Source organism: Silene latifolia, chromosome Y (genome assembly GCF_048544455.1).
Source record: "Silene latifolia isolate original U9 population chromosome Y, ASM4854445v1, whole genome shotgun sequence".
Classification (NCBI taxonomy): Eukaryota; Viridiplantae; Streptophyta; class Magnoliopsida; order Caryophyllales; family Caryophyllaceae; genus Silene; species Silene latifolia.
In genome coordinates, this window is record NC_133538.1 from 75,578,464 (window position 1) to 75,583,990 (window position 5,527).

Sequence of the window (5,527 nt, forward strand, 5' to 3'; positions counted from 1 at the left end):
ATGATTATTCTGAAAACCTAAGCTACGTTATATAGGAATATACGTAACACTTATTTCTGAAAACCTAACTACTTATGGGCTTCTTAATTCTTGTTCTATTAATTCACGTCAGAATTAGCGGCTTGGTCGATCGACCATGCAAGGAAGTCGATCGACTGCTCTTCGCTGAACAGTAGCTACGGGAACTCGTGGGTTGGTCGATCGACCATGGAGGCCAGTCGATCGACTGCTTTAGCTGATAGTCCGCTTCTAATTCTCCATAAAATTATATTTCAGGCCTCGAAATGCGCACCAAGCTCGTTCCTTAAGTAAATACTTCACGTCAAATGCAATGCAAGATACTCGGGGACGGATTTAGCTCAATATCTACTCATTTCCGCATAAATCTGCAATAGAAAGAAGTAATATTGTAAAGACTCTCACCTAACTACGACCTATAAGAACATGCCCGCAATCTAATATGAAAATGATCTCTACAACCGTGCATATGCATTCCAACCAAACAGAAGACCATGACACATGCCGAGGTAAATATGGATATGTGAGGTAATTGGGTAAGAAGAGGCTAAGATGAATTTGGACAAAAACAGAGTTAAAAGCCAAGCTAGTAACTAAGGGAACCAAATTATTACAACATCTAATTCTTGCTCAAAATTCCAACAAAACGAGTGCTAATAGCAAGCACAAATCTCACAATCTCCATAGTTAATCAACTCCCCATAAGATATGAATGCAACTTGGGAGCAAAAATCGCCATTTAATAAAGACTTTGAATTATGCGATTTGATTTTCTTTTTCTTCTCGGGCATCGGTTGATCGACCAATGAGGCTATTCGATCGACTGTCCTCTACAGTACACATGCGTTCCTTTATTTATTTTTTTTTTTTTTTTCAATTCTATATTTTTTTTTTCTTCTTCATTTCCATCCTTTTCCATCTTCCCAATATCATCTCAAAAGAGCAATTGCAGCCAAAAATGAAGTGACAGTCTCAACAACTAAACTACTAGCTTGACAAAGGCAGGCTAAATGTAGGATGTAGTTAACAGGACAAAAAGGCTATTTTTGGCAGTGTGAGGCTTATGGGGAAAATGAGAAAAGGGGACCTCTACCACATGTGTCAACAAAGCACAAACCGAATGCATACAGGTATTAAGCAGATTAAGTTCATATTTATGCACATTGATGTAACATGTCTTATAAGGAGTAACTACTCACATTCTTAGATAAACTTGTCATAGATGTCACCAGTTATAAGCTCTAAATCTCAGAAAATATAAGTAGTTTGCCAAAATTCTAAGTCAAGTTTCAAGTCCAGCAAAATATTAACGAAAACTCGTAGATATGCATATGTGATTCTACTAATAACACGTCAATTTAGCAAGGCTTAGGCATAAACAGATGAAAATGCAATGTCATCATTGAAATACTACAGTTCCGACTCGACCTATATGCTAAAATAAATGTGCACTTTTTTGAATTTTTGAAATTTTTTGAAATTTTTTGAATTTTCTGTATATATAATATATAAGAGAAAATAAACAACAATGCAAGACAAAATGTAAACGTGAATGCAAGCAAATGAAATGCGACGCAAATCCCTTCCCCAAACCAAATCACACAATGTCCCCATTATGCAAAATCATGTAATGAAATAAAAGGAAAACGGGAATTTGCGTGAAATTAACTACATAAGACATGAAGTAAGAACTCGGAAACTCACAAGACTTTAAGCGCAGAAAAAGGAAACCTCCCCAAACCAGCGTGAGCTACGAGGTTTCAGTAGCCAGCAATGCTACCCATAAGTACCTGAAAAGAAACAAAAGTACCACGTGTAATTCCGAGAAAGCAATTTATGAAGCGCAAAATTATGTGTAAAATAAAGGAACGGAAGAAAACAGAAACGAAACGGAGAATAAAGTGGAGAAAAGACTCCCTGAACTCCGCAAATCGACCAAACTCAGCAGGGGAATGATCGAAAAACAGGTACAGCAGCGAAAGCGGTCGATCGACCACATTTCCCAGTCGATCGACCAAGGTGAACAGGAACAGAAGCTTCTGAAATCGCAGCTCAGTCGATCGACCACACAGGCCAGTCGATCGACTGCAATACCTGCTGTAACTTTCTTATTTCTTCGAATAAGCTCAATAAATTGAGCTATCAAGGTCTATGAACATGTAAATACACAATAACGCGCCCAAAATTGCGCAAACCCACGGCAATAGTCTAAAGTGTATAAAATCCTAAGCAAACTAATTAAAATGAGAAGTCTCACGCACACAAAAGCAATAAAAAGAGTTTAACGAAAGCAATAAAATGTTTCTAAAGTCTTTGATCAACTAATAGCTGATCAAGAACGACCACAGAATGGCCCACTTGGTCGGCTTCTGGCTACAAGAGGTAGGCTGTACAGTGTTCATCTCCTCATCTGCACTCTTCTCAACTCCAACATCCGCTAAACTCAACGGGTCAATGGCTTCAGCATCTCCCCAACCAATGACCTCGTCTGACTCGTCAGAATCCAAATCGGACTCCGTCGCTTTGACTGGCTCCTCATCTGTGCCATAGCTAAGACATCCTAGACTGCCTCTTTGAACGATTGGCTCCCTCACATCTGGAGCAACGTGCGGCTCTTCCTTCCCCAAACCAGCTCCTGTAATATCCAAAACAGAAGAATCTTCTTCCAGTTTGCTCCCAATCTAGGGCGGAGGTGTTATAGCAGAAACAGGCATAGAGGCAGGTGTATCAGGAAGTACAAAATAGGATTTCTTTTTGGAAACCGTATTACAAGTGACTGGCCACATGGGGTTTTTCTTCTTAGCCGTCTGGGCAAAGACAATGGAATGCTTTCCTACTTTGAATGTCAAAGTCCCTGAGCCAACTTCAATAACTGCACCAGTAGTGTGCAGAAATGGTCTACCTAATATGATAGGAATGTGGGCATCCTCGGGCATATCTAGTACAACGAAGTCAACAGGGAAAAAGAACTTTCCTATTTGCACGGGAATGTCCTCTAAGACACCTATAGGCTGGACCGCAGATCGATCACCATCTCAGATCGTCATGTTTGTGGATCGCAAACCTAGTCAATTTCAACTTCCTAGCAAGACTCAAAGGCATGACACTAATACTGGCTCCTAGGTCACACAAGGCCTTCTCAATAGAAAAGGTGCCAATACTACATGGAACTGAAAAACTACGTGGGTCTTCTAGCTTATGGGGTGCAGTGTGGGTCAGATAAGAACATGACTCCTCAGTTAGTGCGACAGAATGCACAGTTTCAAGTGCCTTCTTCTTAGACAACAGTTGCTTCATAAATTTCATGTAAGCAGGCACGTGATTGACTAACTCAAGAAAAGGAACTTGTACATTTAAGCTACGAATAACATTTTCAAATTTATTAAACGATACCTGTTCCTTCGTCGACACTAATCTCTCTGGATAAAAATGAAAGAAGTAACTTAGCCCTATCCTCTAAGTCTCTCATGGCAGCGTCGGTGGTTTTAGGCTGAAAATACACTACCTTCTGTTTGTTGTAGCTTGACCCTTCTCCAGACCGTCTAAAAAATGATCAATTAATCGTCATCGGGTCATATTTCGGAACCGGGACTGACCCATCAGCATTTGGGTCTTGCCTCAATATTTTCGGAGTAGTCGTACCCCGAAACAAGTGGTCCCTCAAGTTATTGGGCATTGGAGGACAAAAATACTCACCATTAGCAGCGTTGTCAGTCGATCGACCATGTTGGTCGGGCCGATCGATCGACCTCTACAGACTGAGAAACTCAGATCTCGCGGACTGGTCGATCGATTGGGTATATCAGTCGATCGAGTGATATACCTGGTAATCATCCTTTTCTTTCCATTGTCCGTCCCAACCTTCTTCTTACTCGGTTCCGCCTCATCTTTTTCAGTGACATCTTCGACCATGGCGGGCTCATCAAGGGTAGACCCACTCCTCAAAGTAATTGCATTTAATGTCTCCTTTTTACCAGTCTGCGTCGGTAAATGTCCCGGGGCTCGAGTGGTATTCTTGCTTGCCAATTGAGCAATTTGGCTCTCCAACATCTTTATCCCGACCTCTCTAGCTTGAGATTCTTTCAGCAACAAGTTTTTCGATTCGACAAATTCGGAACCTTGGGACTGCTGCTGCTGCTGAGGGACATACGGAGGCTTTTGGAACAGTTGTTGCTTACGAGGGGGCACATAATTCTACTGCTGTTGCTGCTGTGGAGGTGGAGTTGGATTCAGGACATTTTGACTACTCCACCTCAAGTTAGGATGGGTATTCAGCTCAAAATAAGTGTTTGTCTGCCTATAATGTTGAAAGGCAGCACAAGACTCATAGGGATTAGGACAGTTGTGTGAAACATGTCCTTCTCCTACACATCTCTTGTAGACGAAAGGACCGTCTGAAACAGCATTCACATGATAGATCCCTCCTTTTGAAGCTCCTCCCAACTCGTACTTATCAAACCTCGCCGTAAGAGCCTCTAGTGCAACTACAGAAGGGGATTCAGCAATCCTTTTTTGATTTCCCGGGAATTCCCATACTCAGCTTTATGGGTGGCCATATCATCAATAATTTTCCACCCCTTAGTCTCTCCAACATTCTCCTGGAATCTGCCACTAGCTGCCGCATCAAGGATAGCTCTCTGATCGTCATAGAGCCCATTATAAAATTGATTGCATATACTCCATTTTTCGAACCCATGATGCGGAATGGTTCGCACCAGCTTCTTGAAACGGACCCACGCCTCATGAAAGTTCTCATCAGGACCCTGTTTAAAGCTCGTGATCTGAGCTCTAATGGCATTAGTCTTCGAGGCAGAGAAATATTTATTGTAGAATGCTAGGGCCAAAGAATTCAAGTCAGTGATCCCATTAGCAGCTCGATCCAGGTCTCTGTACCACTCCCTTGCAGCATCGCGAAGAGAGAATATAAACATAGTTTCCTTTACCTGGTCCTAGGTCACACTGGTTGGTGGGGGTATGGAACATCAATAATCTATGAATGTCTACATGTGCTTAGCTGCATCTTCATGTGAAGCTCCCCCGAATTGGTTCCTCTCAACCAAGTTAATATAAGAAGGCTTCGGCTCAAATTTTCTGTCCTCCCCTGGTAATGCGAATCCCTTATAAAGATTCGCAATCGGCCCCCGAGTGATCAAGGCTATACTTGCTTCTTCACCATGACTGGAAAATCAGATGATGTGACCTCTCACCAAAGAAGTGGAAACAGGAGATGAATGTGGATCCTCCTCAAATAGCTCGTTCTCGTAGTAACTAGACAGAGTACTCAGCTCTTCCTCTGTCGGCAATATTCTAGATGATCGTCTCAACTCACGTAAAGTCTTCTCAATCTCGGGATTGAACGGTAGTAATTCACCACCCTGTGACCTGCGCATAAGAAAAACTACAAATAGAATATGAGAATAGTTTAAGGAATAGATGTCCCTTAAACTAATAGAAAGACTAAAAATAAAAACAACTAAAAATTTGAAACAATTGCCTCCCCGGCAACGGC

The 5,527-nt window shown here is 41.7% G+C and overlaps 1 non-coding gene across 1 annotated transcript; it reads left to right on the plus strand.

The window, feature by feature from the left end:
- The first annotated feature begins 4,707 nt into the window (after nucleotides 1-4,707).
- On the plus strand, nucleotides 4,708-4,814 carry LOC141636598 (small nucleolar RNA R71). The gene has a single exon (XR_012541203.1). It is a non-coding gene; the product is annotated as a small nucleolar RNA R71 (small nucleolar RNA).
- The last annotated feature ends 713 nt before the right edge of the window (nucleotides 4,815-5,527 follow it).